Raw genomic sequence first — 16,622 nt, 5'->3', positions numbered from 1 at the left:
TGTAAAATCAGTAGTAAAAAGAGGGAAAAATTGAGTTTTCATTTCAGTGCATTCCTTTTACATAAAAGGGTAACAAAGAGAAGGGTGGTAGAGAGAAGAGTCCCTCAAGATGTCCCCGGCAAAGTTTATGAAACTCTCAATAAGGAGACAAGGACAAGGCTTCTTTGTAATTATTCCCTTTTGACTGTTCTAGCTGGTAGGCTTAAAATGGACTCCAAATGCGAGTGGTTCGCACTGCAATTAATTAAGTGCATGAAATTACTAACTGCATGTCTTTCCTCTCTGGAGAATATTCTTCCTCTATAAGTACTAATTTATTTTAATTCCTCTCTCTCTCTCTTTTTCTGTGTCTCTGTCTCTCCTTTGAAAAAGAAGTTCTCCCTGAAGGAAAATGAACTTTGATTGTTGTTAGTCCACTGAGAAAGCTTCCATTTGAATATGAGAATATACTTCTCTCTAATCCTTCCTTACATCTAGTGCTAAATTTATCAGAGTTGTTCCTGATATATTTTCTGAAAACAGTGGTAATGAAAAAAGATGAGAAACTGTCAAACTCTTTTTATAAGTGTCCTTGTCTTTTAGAAGTCATTTATCTTTGTTGTCGCGCGCGTGTGTGTATGTGTGTGTGCATATGCACATATGTGCATATGTGTGATTTTTCAGAAGTACTTCAAAGAGAGATTATTTCCAAAACCTTACCACCAGTCGGCAGGGTTAACTCCTGGCAAAGGATACACAGGCCTGTTACCTCAACAGTCTCAGAAAACCTTGAACACTCTTTCCTTCTTGGTTCCCTCTCTACCTTATTATACTATCTTAATTATATTCACAGCTCTTAAACCTCAATTATAATTCTGTGCTTCAGAATTTGTATTGTTCTGCCACTTTCCCTCCTAGATTAACATTTATTTTTAGGATGTCTGCTCTAGTCAAATGGAAAGGATCTAATAAGGCCATTCTTCTTGAGATGGGAGTCATTTTAATTAACTTAACGGCTTGTTTCAATGTTAATGGTAGAACTGTGAGAAGAAATGGATGGGTATTTGAATTTTCCAAATTCTTCAGATTATTAAATGCATATCCAGTACTACTTCTTATAATTGAGAAACATCTGGTTGCTTAACAAAAAAATTCAATTGGAATAGTTTTTAAAACATCTGGCCTCTGTGTTCTTCCTTTGAGATCATTGAACTTCTCTGATATCTGCCTGAAGTGACTCCCCTCTTTCTAAAGAAGGCCCTGTTGATTTATCTGAAATATTCAGACATGAGCTGAAGATTATTTTTCTAAAGTAACCCTTTCCTGGCATGAAAGAGACCTGGGTGATGAGGGTTCCTGGGAATTTGAGATCCTGAGAAAACTCCAGGATGACTCTCCATAAAGATTCTCCCCCTACCCCGCCCCAACCTGGAGCCTAATTTACCAATCAGGAAGCTACATCTTCATTGTGAGATGGTCTTGACCTTGGCCTAAAAGAGTTAAAGCACCTTTAACAAATATGAAAGATCTTTCCTAGGAATATCTTAAACACTGGGACAAATCTGCCTTAACAGTAGTCACCTAAAGTCAGTTAGATTTCATTGTTAAAAATTACCACCACTAACTAAAACCCTTGCCCATTCAAAATACTGTGTTGTCACATAACAACAAGATGTATTATTAAACTGCCACATTATTGTTGCTTTAACGATTTGAGAACTATTATTTTTAGAAAAAAGACCTTATTCAGCCCCCTATTAGGGTCTATTAATTGACAAGAAAAACAAAATTGGATGACACTTGCAAAAACATAGAATTGGTACCACTTCTCATATTTAAAGGACATTTTATCCTGGAAAATGACTACTTCGATAAACCTCACATCACAAGAATAAAATAAAGTTATCTTTGGATGACTTCTAATTTGCATTGCAATTATCCCTGTGGCAGCATTTTGTAAGCATAAGCAAACAAAAGATTGCTTGAGTGATATGGGCCTATGCTCCTGAGAGAGAAATATATCATCTACACAATTAAAAATGTGGGTCTTACTAAACACCTCTGAAAAGGAATTATAAGGATGTACAGTTTTTCACCTTTTAGAGTTTTTCTTTCTAATAATGCTCCAGAAGAAGACAATTCTGATATACTTTCCTTGGAGAGATCATGGGACAATGATGTCATTTGAAGCATATGGGAATAAAAATCATGTTTTGTCCTAGAGCTGAGAAATTTTCTTTTATTTATTTATTTTTTTATCTCTACTATTGGCTCTCATGGTCTTTCTAAAATGATTTTATGTCATTAAATAGTAGTGACCTGGAGATTCAGTGGTGAGGTGGGTGTAATGAATGAGATCCTCATTTGTGAAGAATCAGAGACTCTGTGAGTCAATAGGGCTACACATATACATCTGCAGAAGAGGAGATGTACCAATTTTGGGGGGCTTGGAACAAGTATATTGCACTTCTGCTTAGAAAATGAGGTAAGATGCAGAAAAACAAATTCCTGACCAGAGTTGGCACATTAGGACCTACAGGCCAAATCCTGCCTGCCACCTGTTTCATAGACAAAGTTTTCTTGGAGCACACACTGCAGAGTGAAGTAGTTGAGAAGGAGACAACCTGGCCTGCTGAGACTAAAATATTTACTCTATGACCCTTTAGAGAAAATGTTTGCTGACCATTGACTTAGACAGTAAACAGTTACTAAGTGGACAGCTTATCAAGAGGTTGAGGCTTTTCAACAATTAGGAGACCATAATCATCTGTTTCCTGTTGCAGGGAGAACAACAGAAATGACACTGCTACAGTGCTTACATACCCATCCTCTCATTCACCAGCGTGGTCGAGTACCATCTCTGGGACAAGGATGATGCCTGTCATTCAAGGGCTTAAAGAGGCATAGTTCTTTCTCCCATGCAATAAGATAGTGTACAGTGTCTTCAGATAGTGTAGACAAATATTTCTGCTCTTATAGATCTTACACTTTAGTGTGTAAGTGATAGGGAAATGAATGTGACATATCTGGAGAGGTTGGAATTTCTTTTGATCTTTCTTTAGTGTAAATATAGTTGATTTACAATATTGTGTTAATTTATGCTGTTCAGCAAGGTGATTTGGTTATGCAAATATGTTTTTTTATATTCTTTTCCATCATGGTTTATCACAGGATATTGAAATCAGTTCTCTGTTCTATATAGTAAGACCTTGTTGTTTATCCATGCTCTGTATAGCAGATTCCGTCTGCTAAGCCAACCTCCCACTCCATCCCTCCCTCAACCCTGTTCCTCTTGGCAATCATAAGTCTGTTCCCTGTGTCAGTGAGTCTGTTTTGTTTCACAGATAGGTTCATTTGTGTTGTATTTTAGATTCCACATATAAGTGATATCATATGATATTGATCTTTGACTGACTTAGTTCACTTAGTATGGTAATATCTAATTACATCCATGTTGATGCAAATGACATTATTTCATTCTTTTTAATGGCTGAATAGTATTTCATTAAATATATGTACCATGTCTTCTTTATCCATTCATCTATCGATGGGCATTTGAGTTATTTCCTTGTCCTGGCTACTATAAATACTGCTGCTGTGAACATAGGAGATATTTTAGATAGAGTGACTAGTCAAGATCTCACTGAGAGTGGGACTTTGGATGAAGGTTTGGAGGTGACAAAAATAATTATCCACACAATTATATTAATAATTATAGCAGTGTATTGAGAAATGTCCATTATATTTTGTATTCCTTATTTAAGAGGGAAGCACAAAATATACTTTAAAAAGAATCTTATTAAAATGAAAAAAAAAAATGCTTGGAACAAGTCACCCCTTGCTAAATAGGACTGTGTTTCTCACCTGAGCAGAAGGAAGAAGATACTCCATTTTAAATAAAGGCCCACCTTAAATTAGAGGAAAAGTCCATCTAACTATTAATATAAAGTATATGAGTGGAAAGATTAGAATGAAAAGCCAAATAGAAAAATTTAAGGACTCTGATTTCAAAATAGAAGTTTCTAAATTTGAGAGAGACTTATCTTTCTGATTCTAAGGTTAATTTGGATAAAGAATCAGTACATTGGAAACCAGCCTGTTTCTATGTTCTGTTATTTTCCTGCCTTTGGTATGGATTGATGATATTGTGTTCTAGTAAAAATTCCCTTCTCTAGGCTGCTAGGAGAGCAGAGTACGGTGTGTGAGTGGTATGGGTATGGGTGAGTACATAAAAGTGGAAGTGGACAGGTGTGAAGCAAGAGTGGTTATTCACTCTTATTTCAAGATTGAAAAGCATTTTAGTTAAAATCTTCAAGTCCATGAAATGAAGTCTTGGGAACTTAGAATGTTATTGGGAAAAGGGGAATTTAATCTGGCTCTCAAAATTCTGAGATTTTTGGCCACGATGAAGAATGAAAGCATAATTGGGCCAGCAATGGAATGTAGAAAGAGCTTCGATTGCCCACATGTTAATAAACAAAGATAGAGAGGAAATGCAGTGTGACCTTTTAGAGCCAAGCCTCTCTTTGCTCCTCTTCAATGCTTTTTTCCCTCTTAGGAAAAGTGACTCTAATTGTGCCTGTTTGCCTAAGACCTCGGCTTCTCCAGGTCTCCAGAGGCCAGTTATATGCAGGGTACCCTTCCTGCTTTCCAGCCTAGTCTCTACAGAGCAGATGCAGATTTGAAGGGAGAGGGCAGCTGAGGCCTAGGCCTGAAGCTACTTCAATAATGGTGTCCTTTTTAAGAGAAAAAATATTGCTAGTATGCTATAAGTCAGGTCCAAAGTAGGTATTGAACATGAGAAAAGAAGTGACAAATTAAAAATCTTAGTTGGCATATATCACAAATATCACAGATATTAAAAGTCATAATGTACCCAACATAATTCTATGGACTTTTTCCATACACTTTTGGCTGTGTATTATTTTATTGTCTCTATTTTTAAAATTTTATTGTGGAGTAATTATAAATTATATTCCAATAGTAAATTTTTTTAATTAAATAAATTTTTTAAAAATTATATCTCTGCATGGTTGAGGTACAGCCCAGGCCACAACAAAATTCAGGCACTGGACTGATAGGCTCCAGGAGCTAGAGTCTTTGTAGAAGAGTGGAGGGGCAGGCAACAGCTTGTCTCCAAGTGGTAGGGGACCCAGAACTGTCTTGTGGACTGAAAACTGTTGCTTAAGTTAACACAACACTTGCTTGGGCTCACCCCAAACTCATTTTCTCCTATTTTAAGTCTTGAGCAAGGAGATCAAGCCAGTCAATCCTCAAGGAAATCAACCCTGAATATTCACTGAAAGAACTGCTACTATAGCTGAAGCTCTAATACTTTGGCCACCTGATGTGAAGAGCTGACTCAATGGAAAAGACCCTGATGTCTTGAAAGATTGAGGGCAGGAGGAGAATGGGCAACGAAGAATGAGATGGTTGGATGGCCTTACTGCCTCTATGGACATGAGTTTGAGCAAACTCTGGGAGATAGTGAAGGACAGGAAAGCCTGGCGTGCTGCAGTCCATGGGGTCACAAAGAGTCAGACACGACTTAGTGACTAAACAACAATAAGTCAATGTTCTATTGATGTGAGGACCATCTGCTTTATTATTCAGTTTCCTGTCACCCAAGACCTAGAGCACTCACCAAGATTTAGGACTCTTGCTTCTGTACCATTGTTCAATTCAAACTTGAATCCATTGCCTTTCTATCTTTGTTTGTGGGGCCTAAAAATGCAAGAGGTCTTTGAGGTGAACTCTTGTTCTTTCCGAAAAAGCAGCAAATACCTTCTGTCAGTGAGGAAATGAAGCACAAACCTCCTCTGATTGCAACACAAGAGGACTCAGAGAACAGAATACAAAGACATCCAATTACTCCTTTTAATGAGCAGCAGCAGCCCCACCAAGAAAACGTGTGGGTCCCATTTGGTGGTACATCTTCCAGGGAGAAGGGGAGTCTGAATGAAGGGAACTTTGGGCAGGTGGGAGGGATTGTTATAAGGAAGGAGAGGTTCTGTATAATGGAAGACCTTCCCCTATGGGAGGGTAAAAAGGATGGCAGCAGTAGGAAGAGGAACAGCTTGAGAAACAGCCCAGCACCACCTGCTACAGAGAGGCAGTCTTCATAGGTGGCTCATGTCATGATTAAAATGAGTGGGAGAGAATATTAAGCAAGACAACCCCCTCAACCATTGTGGGTGGAATTCTCAGGCATGGCCAAAAAGGAGCTGAGGAATCCCTGCAGTATCTTGAAAGCTGAAAGCCTGAGCAGAGGCAGGCCAATTTCTGTGATATTCCTAGGGGATTTCCTTCCTATTTTGAGCAGAGGAATGAACTTGGATGGGGCAGCATGTTCCTGTGAGTTGGCAGGCACCCACTGAACAGAATAACTGATTTGCTGCTCCGGCTGCACATGCCAGTGGAATTGCCAAGCAAACATTGCCTGGGGAAATACCTGCTAAAACTGAAATGATCACTAGCTAGATGGATTGGACACTTACTCCTGTTGACTATTATTATACATAATGTTTTAATTTTTGTTAATGTTATGGGCATGTGATAAAAATTCAAACAAGAAGGTAGAGTATCATTTTCTGACTCTAGATTCTCTGTTTTTCAGTCCCTTCCCTGAGGCACAACTATCCCAGAGTTTCTGCATCTTCAAGCATGTATAGCTAACTTTCATTTATTAAATATGTCCATGAAGGTTTTAGAGTAGGCATATAAAAGACAATTTGATTGTAAAAATTGCAAACACTTTAATGTATTTTTATTCCTGTGTATTTGCTTTGTTTTAAAATTCATGCCAGTCTAGAGGGGAAAATCTGTAAATATTTCTGTTGAAATCTTGGAAGTCAGTTATTTTTTTAAAAAACTTATTTACATAAGGCATGTTCACTGTGGAAAATTTGGAAAACAGAAAAGTATAAAAAAGTTAAATAATTTTACCATACTTCTCAGAGAAAAGTACTACTAATCTTTTATATTCCTTTACATTTTATATGTATTTATATAATTTAAACAGTCTTAATGTGGCTGAAAAATTGATGCTTTTGAACTGTGGTGTTGAAGAAGACTCTTGAGAGTCTCTTGGACTGCAAGGAGATCCAACCAGTCCATCCTGAAGGAGATCAGTCCTGGGTGTTCATTGGAAGGACTGATGCTGAAGCTGAAACTCCAGTACTTTGGCCACCTCATGCGAAGAGTTGACTCATTGGAAAAGACCCTGATGCTGGGAGGGATTGGGGGCAGGAGGAGAAGGGGACGACAGAGGATGAGATGGCTGGATGGCATCACTGACTCGATGGGCATGAGTTTGAGTAAACTCCGGGAGTTGGTGATGGACAGGGAAGCCTGGCGTGCTGGGATTCATGGGGTCGCAAAGAGTCGGACACGACTGAGCGACTGAACTGAATGTAAATACATTATATGTACATAAATTATACATGAATACATTATATGTATTTATATAATTTTAAAAGTTTTAGTTATTCAGTCATGTCCAACTCTTTGCAGCCCCATGGACTGTAGCCCACCAGGCTCCTCTATCCACGGAATTCTCCAGGCAAGAATGCTTCCCTTCTCCAGGAGATCTTCCCAACCCAGAGGTTGATCCCAGGTCTCCTGCACTGTAGTCAGACTCTTTACCATCTCTGAGCCACCAGGGAAGCCCTGTATAGTAAATCCTCAGAATTATTCATTTTTAACTGAAAGTTTATGCCCTTTTGCTAACCTATCCCTATTACCCCCAACCCTGGTGAGCACCGTTCTATTTTTATGACTTCAGCTTTTTTTGAAGACTTTGCTTATAGAAGATACCAAGTAGTATTTGTCTTTCCCTATCTAGCTTATTTCACTTAGCATATTGCTTTTCAGGTTCATCACATAATAGGATTTTCTTTTTTTTAAAAAAAGCCTGAATAATATTCCACTGTATTTATACCACATTTTCTTCATCCATTTGCCCATGAATGGACATTTAGCTTGTTTCTATATGTAGGCTATTGTGGATAATGCTGCTGTGAACATGCAAGTACTCGTATATCTTTGGGATAATGATTTCATTTCTTTTTGTATATACACCCACAGGTGGGATTTCTGGATCATATCGTAGTTCTAGTTTTAGTATGAGGAATCTTAATACTGTTTTCCACAGTGGCTGTACCAGTTTACATTCTCACCTGAAGTGTATAAGGATTCCCTCATCTTTACATCCTCATCAACATTTACATCTTATATTTTTGATATTAGGCATTTTAATAGGTGCAGGGTGATATCTCACACTTATGTTTCCATTTGCGTATTTCACATCTTTCAGGGACCTGTTGGCCATTTGTATGTCTTCTTTGGAAAAATGGCTATATTCTTCACCCATTTTGTATTTAGATTATTTATTCTTTTCCTATTGAGTTGTATGAGTTCCTTTTAATATTGAATATTAACCCTTTATCAGATATCTGGTTGAGAAATATCCTCTCCCATTCCATAGATTGTCTTTTCATTCTGTTTATGATTTCCTTTGCTATGCAGAATTTTTTAGTTTGATGTAGTTCCAATATGTTTATTTTTATTTTGTTGCCTTTCTTTTTGCTGTCAAATCCAAAAAACTAATGTCAAGAGTTTACTTCTGAGAGTTTTATGGTTTCAGTTCTTATATTCAAGTCTTTTAATCCATTTTGAATTGATTTTTGTTCATTGTGTAAATTAGGGGCCCAATTTAATTATTTTGCATGTGAATATGCAGTTTTTCCAGAACCAATTTTTGAAGAGACTCTTCTCCACATTGTGTACTTTTGGCAACTTTGTCAAAAATTGATTGCCCATAGAGACATTGGACCAGCAACAGTTCTTCACAGAGGAAGAACTGAAGGAATATGAAAATCTTATCTCTGTACAAGAAAGTAAACTTAACAAAAAGGCAGATGAGCTTCAGAAACAAAAAGAAGACCTACGACGTCAGCATGACCAACTTGAGGCTCAGAAGCTGGAATACCATCAGGTTGTACAGCAGATGGAACAAAAAAAATTACAACAAATTTCCCCATCAGCACCTGGTGAAGAATCAAAGATCTAGCCACACATTTAAAGTCTGAAGTCCACCAGAACTTGGAAGAAAATTGTTGAATCATCATCTGTGTCATCTTTTTACCTCCCTTCCTTCTCCTCTGCTCAATAAATATTTTAAAGCATATGTGGAATAAAGGAAGATACTTTAAAAAAAATGTGATTGCCCATATATTCATGGGTTTATTTCTGGACACTCTATTCTATTCCATCGATCTATATGTCTATTTTTATGCCAATACCACAGTATTTTGATTAGTATAGTTCTTTTACAAAGCTATGGCAATTCACTTAGTATTTTTATTTAACATTTTTAATGTATTGTTTGGAATCATAAAAAATTCTTCCAGATAATGATTAGTGTGTAGGTTAATATCTTATTGCTTTAATGTCCTGTACTAGATTATTTCAAATTTTTCACCATTACAAATACTTATGTACACAAAGTGTTTGGGAAATTTCTAATTTCCACTTTGGGAAAAATATCCTGTTTCAGAGAATATAGTCTGCTAGGTTTAATACAACTGTACATTATGAATTACAGATGCCTGTTATATAATTTCTGATAGAAGATATTTAAACAACTATTTTTGTACATCCTTTATATTCTAGATATGTCTTGTGTATCATCACATGCATAAGCTTACTTAATGCAGGTAATCACTAATCTTCACTATGGAAACTGAAAAGAAAAAGATTTGCAGCACATTTATGCTATTCTTTTGAATCTCTCTGAAAAGTGATCTCTCACTAAGTGCTGTAGTAAAATCTTGGAAGATAAGGAGCATACCTTTAGGGCCATGACATTTTGCAGCTGGGTCTTTGGGAGTAAGAATGAATTCTTATTCTGTGTTAATGCTACAGTCTGAACTAAAATATATTTAGATTTGCTATTTTTATTAATAACATCCACTTTCAACTTTTTAGTCTTTCCTGCTTTTCACCACTATCTTTGGGCCTGCATTGCCTTCCTGAACACATTATTTTATGTTGAATGCTAATCAGAAAACTGCCATAGTATAGTTCAATAATCCTGAACCAGAATGTTGGCTTCATAGACTAAAATAATTTGGAGGATAGCTTCCTTTTTACACATGTCCAGTTCTTCTCAAAGATATGGCCATAGTAATTCTTATTACACTGTTCCTTGCTTTTCCTTTCTCTCTTTAAGGATATTAAAACTTTCCAAGGAATTGAGCATTTAGTGAAGTCCACATTTAGTATATCTGTTGAGTAATTCTTCCTTTCACTAAACCTCGCTACATTTTCCCCTTATTCTGAAATATATAGTTTAAATTGTATGAAAGTCCATGCATGCTCAGTCATGTCCAACTCTTTGTGACCCCATGGACTGTAGCCCACAAAGCTGCTTTGTTCATGAAGTTTTCCAGACAAGAATACTGGAGTGAGTCACCATTTCCTATTCTAGGGGATCTTCCTGACCTGTGTCTTTTGTGTCTCCTGCTTTTTTACCAAATTGCATCACCTGTGTAGGTAAAGCAAATGGAAAATTATTGCTACCTTTTTAGTTATCATTTATACAGATGTGTTATGTATGTAATATTACAAATGTCCACAACATTCCTTGTAATTTATAGTACTGTGAGCAATATAAATAATATGACAAGCAATGGACCAACTTAGTCATTGTAATATCTTGCCAAAAATAGATTGAGAACTGTGAAATTATGTTAGTAAATGCAAATTTCCAAGCTTAATGGAAAATATATTCTGCAAAATTAAGAGTTGCTTTTATGATCAAATAATGTTCAGTGTTATTTTTAGTTTTATCAAGTGGATGCTAATGAGGACTTTAGTTGGCTCCAGCAAAGTTTACCTTTACCTTGTGAAAAATATGAATTAAAATTAAGGTGATAATATAAATGCTTTGTTTTTATGGTTTGAAAATTCTACAGAAAATGAATATTTAACAGATAAATACCTTTGATGCATTTTATTAGCAAAATATAATTTACAGTTGAAGTTTTTCTCCTCTGCATAACTAGGACATGATACCAAATCTCACATTTATGATATAAATATTATCCATCTCTAGAAGAATTGGAAATATTTCTATATGAATGGCTAGAACAAATATTGCCTTATAAATGTATGCAACCAGAACTTATTCGGTGAATATTTAAAAAGAGGTTTAGCAATGAAGGGGCTTCCCTCCTGGCTCAGCTGGTAAAGAATCAGCCTGCAATGCAGAAGACCTGGGTTCAATTCCTGGGTTAGGAAGATCCCCTGCAGAAGGGAATGCCTACCCACTCTAGTATTCTGGCCTGGAGAATTCCATGGACTGTATATGTATAGTCCATGAGGTCGCAAAGAGTTGGACATGACTGAGAAACTTTCACTTCACTTAGCAAAGAAGTGGCAAAACATGAATATGCCCCCTTTTCACCAAGGTGAGGATATGAGGAATGCTAGATGGTCATGAGCTCCTTTCTAAGAGGTTGTATTTGTTATCTTCATACCAAACTACCTCAAAATTTAGTGATTTAAAACAATAATATTTTATTATCTCTCAGGTTTTCTTCAAGTTAGCAAATTGACCAAGGTAGGGTGGAAATGGCTGATCTCTGTTCTGCAATGTTTAAGGCCCCAGCTAATGACTCTGAAGGTTGGGGATTGGAATCATCTGAAAGGCCATTCACTCACCTGACTGGTGATTAATGCAGGTGTAGACAAGAGACTTCAGTTTTTCTCCATATATTCTCTCTCTCAGGGCTAGTCTGAGCTTCTTCACAACATAGTAGATGGGATCCTAGAGCAAACATCCCAGAGAGAGATAGCCTATTAGAAGCAGAGTCCTTTCTATGACATAACCTTGGAATCTACAGAGCATCAATTAGATCATACATTATATTAAGATTATACGTTATTGTTAAGTTGAATCAGCCACAAACTTCATCTTGGATTCAAAGAGAGGGAACATAGACCCCACCTTTCTGTGAGGGAAATATCAGTCATTCCCCTCACCCTGTAGATGATGTAAAATCTATAAATTTATCTTTATATAAAACAATCTGCTATGGGTGAGTGGAGGTAGGCTATTTAATGCCGGCTCAGGGTTTTATTGAATGAGACATAAAAGTTTAGGGCCAAAAGCAATGAGGCAGTGTTGGGGGGTGGAGGTATATGGATTTTATGGATTGTGGATTTAAAGGTCCAGAGAGAAAGGAAAGGTGAGGATTTGACAATCAGAGATGGTTTAAGGGAGGAACAGAGATGTTTAAAGAGGATATTTATGAAGTTTTCTTGTGTGGTATGTGTGTTAAAACTGTCTTTCTACATTCGTATAATCCTTAGAGAAAATAAGGTCCCAATGAGTTGTAGAGTTGGATTTATTTTTGGAATGATACAATGAGCTGCTGAATATGACCTCTGTGTAGTTGTATTTAAAAAAATGTAGTGGCCTGCAAAATGTAGGTTACATCTTCTTTCAGAAACAATTAGCCATGGATGTGGCTGTCATGGCCTGATGTTTGGTGGTTCCCAAATGCCAGTACAAAGACTGGTGCCAATGAATGGTGAAGTTTTCATTTGGAGTCTCTAAAATCAGAAACTAGACAACATCATGAATCTTTCACAAAACTAAATTTATTCAATTAAAGGAAATGACTTGAATTATGAGCTTATATCCATCCAACATTTTTGGTTTTTAAATTGTATTTCTTCTATAAAATTATGGTGATACTAGATGATACCTATGTTTTAGATTTTTAACTGTCCATATTGGAAAAATAAAAGGTTGTTGGCTACTATACTTTTGGAGGAGGAAATCGCAACCCACTCCAGTATTCTTGCCTGGAGAATCCCAATGAACAGAGGAGCCTGGTGGGCTATAGTAAGTGCATGCACACGTGCATATGTGCTCAGTCACTTCAGTCGTGTCTGACTCTTTGTGACCCTATGGACTGTAGCCTGCCAGGCTCCTCTGTCCATAGGATTCTCCAGGCAAGAATGCTGGAGTGTGTTGCCATTTCCTTCTCCAGGGGATCTTCCTGACCCAGGGATTGAACCCATGTCTCTTACATCTCCTGCATTGGCAGGCAGGTTCTTTAAGACCAGCACGGGGCTATAGTCCATAGGGCCACAAAGAGCTGGACATGACTTAAGTGGCTTAGCCCACATGCATGTACTATACTTTAGCTCCTAATGCCCTTAACCACTACTCTAAATTGCAAACGTGTTTGGGAGTATTTGAGACTTTTTACCTTTGACATATTTTATTGATATTGGAAGTAAAATTGTAGTGTAAATTTATCTGAATACATGGAAAAATATTTTATTTACTTCTTACAATCCTAAGGATTATTCCTTGATTTTTCTTTTCTTCTGTCTACTAACAGTAGCTATTGCTAAAGCTGTAGCTGTTCAGTCGCTCAGTTGTGTCCGACTCTTTGCAAACCCATGAACTGCAGCACACCAGGTTTCCCTGTTTGTCACCATCTCCCAAAGCTTACTCAAACTCAGTGATGCTGAAGCTACACAAAAATATAAAGAGCACAATATTATATTTACTATCTTTTGCATGTAGGCTTGTAAGTTAATACTTAAAAAGAACTTAGAATCGTGTCTGGCACAACTCAATAAATGTTACTGTTGATGATTTAAGAATGATTCTTTTGAGATTCTCTTCTGCCTTAGCACTCAATTGACATCATTGCTTTAAGTGTATTATGGGCCATACATGATGTTACTTTATTCAGACCTAAGCTGAGTTAAAACTATTGTTTCATAAAAAGAACAGCTGGTACAATTTTTTCTTCCCTATTTAATTTTAAATTACTCAGAAATGAAGCAAACACAAAAGAAATAAAAAATATATCAATAATAAAGCCAATTTCTTGGTAAGCCAGAAGATAACAACAAAATAATTTAACTAAATACAGACCTTGATAGAGAAGGGATTTGTCCACCAAAGAAAGATCTAGACTCAAACAGTCAAGAGAGAGGGCAGCCCAGGTTATACTAAATGATATCCTGAGCTTTGCATCTTCATTCAAATAGCACACACTTAATCATGGCTCTCCAGGTGGTGCAGTAGTAAAGAATCTGCCTGCCAATGCAGGAGACTCAAGAGATGTGGGTTGGATATCTGGGTCGGGAAGATTCCCTGGAGTAGGAAATGGCAACCTGCTCCAGTATTCTTGCCTGAAAAATTCCATGGACAGAGGAGCCTGGCAGTCTGCAATCTATGGGGTTGCAAAGAGTCTGACATGACTGAGTACTTGCACTTCTTATTCTAATCATGGTTAGATATTTATCTATTCATGTATTGATTCATTCATTCAACAAAAATTGAGTATCTGTGTTCCAGAAACACGAAGACAAAGAAGATATCTGCCTTCAGTCCAAAAAAATATAGCATTTTATTTTATAACCATCATAAATATTTACTGAAGACTGAATTATAAAACACTTTAAATCATTTATAAAATATGTTTTCTTAGTATGAGCTTATATAACCATTATATATTATAGTAGTTGGAAATCCCCTCTTATATTTTTATCTGCCCTCCTCATAAAAAAATGGTGGAGCTAACACTAACTCATTACTGGGCTGAAGATATTGGACTGTATACCTTGGTGCATAGTCTGTTGGTGGCCTTAGATCAAAGATGTGTGGCATTTATCCAAAGATATTGTGGAATATACAGACCAAAAACCAGAAAAGCATGACCTTTAAAATGAGTCATGAATAAAGAACCCGAAAATCTCAAGATTTCTTAATGCAAATAACATTTAGGGTAGATACGGTTAGAGCAGAGCTGTACTCTGCTATTTTGAAAAATCTTACTCAAGCTTTAATACTTGAAGCAGTCTATACAAAAACATGTTGATATGTTCATTAGTCACATATAAATTTAACTATAATGTCTGTGCTATCATTATAGATTTAAATTTAGATATATCCATGTTTCCCCTTAAAGTAATATAAACCAAGCAAAACACAAACAGCCAGTGACTTGTATATAAGGATGTCTTAGATATGAGGAATAATTGTTAGGTAATGATTGCCAGGAGAAATATCAATAACCTCAGATATGCAGATGACACTGTACTTATGGTAGAAAGCAAAGAAGAACTAAAGAGCCTCTTGATGAAAGTGAAAGAGGAGAGTGAAAAGTTGGCTTAAAACTCAGCATTCAAAAAACAAAGATCATGGCATCCGGTCCCATCACTTCATGTCAAATAGATGGGGAAACAATGGAAACAGTAACAGACTTTGTTTTGGGAGGCTGCAAAATCACTGCATATGGTGACTACAGCCATGAAATTTAAAAGACACTTGCTCCTTGGAAGAAAAGTTATGACCAACCTAGACAGCATATTAAAAAGCAGACATTACTTTGCAAACAAAGGTCTGTCTAATCAAAGCTATGGTTTTCCCAGTAGTCATGTTTAGATGTGAGAGTTGGACTATAAAGAAAGCTGAATGCTGAAGAATTGATGCTTTTGAACTGTGATGTTGGAGAAGACTCTTGAGAGTCCCTTGGAGAGCAAGCAGATCCAACTAGTCCATCCTAAAGGAAATCAGTCCTGAATATTCATTGAAAGGACTGATACTAAAGCTGAAACTCCAATACTTTGGCCACCTGATGGAAAGGACTCCTTTGAAAAGACCCTGATGCTGGGAAAGATTGAAGGCAGGAGAAGGGGATGGCAGAGGTTAAAGTTGTTGGATGGCATCACCGACTCAATGGACATGAGTTTGAGTGGCTCCAGGAGTTGGTGATGGCCACAGAAGCCTGGTGTGCTGCAGTTCATGGGGTCACAAAGAACTGGACACAACTGAGTGACTGAACTGACTGAACTGAACATGAAACCCTCTCTAACTCAAGTCTATACAAAAACAAGTTTTCTGGATTTAGTGAGTGGGTACTTTATGTAATCTAATGTACAAATCACAGCAGGTGACTTTCTATGGTAAAGTTGTTTCTTTATGTCAAAAGTAATATATGTGTGTTTGACATGGAGAGTTAGGTCCACAAGGTTATTGAGGTAGGCTCAGGAATTGTGTCTCTATAGGCATGCGACCTGAGCAGAATCTCATTGTGTCTTATAGTTTGTCCAGAGAGTTGGTAAATCTTTTATCATGAAAGAGATCATATATCATGTAACACAACCAGAAAAACCCATCAGACATTCATCCTCTCTCTTTTTCTCATACACTTTTATTCTGTCTCTCACATGCACACACACACACACACACACACACACACACACACACACACACAAATGCTAATGCTTCCATAACCACTTCTGTCTGATAATACAGATTTTAACCTCTGCCACATACTAGCAACATAATCCAGGATGCATTACTTAACCTTGTTTTGCTTTGGTTTCCTTATCAATAAAAATGGGTTCCAATAATTGAATATTTCCTAACTCCTAGGGTGGTTTTTGAGGATGAAGTGAGAAAATATGTTTAAGATGACTGACACTTGTAGTGAGCATTCAATCAATGTTGCCTCTAACTAGGTAGGAAGATTGAAGCCCAGGGAAATCGTAACATGATCAAGGTAACTAACATAGCTGGTTCAACGCTAATCAGGACTAGAATGAAA

General features: G+C 36.9%; 1 long non-coding RNA gene across 1 annotated transcript in view; it reads right to left on the bottom strand.

Annotated features, from left to right (window-relative positions):
• LOC139038269 (uncharacterized) overlaps positions 1–16,622 on the bottom strand; it is a 96,523-nt gene that overhangs the window by 19,082 nt on the left and 60,819 nt on the right. Inside the window, exon 2 of the long non-coding RNA XR_011491240.1 lies at positions 11,704–11,809. This is a non-coding gene — a long non-coding RNA (uncharacterized lncRNA). The remainder of the gene's footprint in view (positions 1–11,703; positions 11,810–16,622) is intronic.

Source organism: Odocoileus virginianus, chromosome 14 (assembly GCF_023699985.2).
Source record: "Odocoileus virginianus isolate 20LAN1187 ecotype Illinois chromosome 14, Ovbor_1.2, whole genome shotgun sequence".
Classification (NCBI taxonomy): Eukaryota; Metazoa; Chordata; class Mammalia; order Artiodactyla; family Cervidae; genus Odocoileus; species Odocoileus virginianus.
The sequence above is the reverse complement of the archived record's forward strand: the minus strand, read 5'-3'. Positions and strand labels throughout refer to the sequence as shown.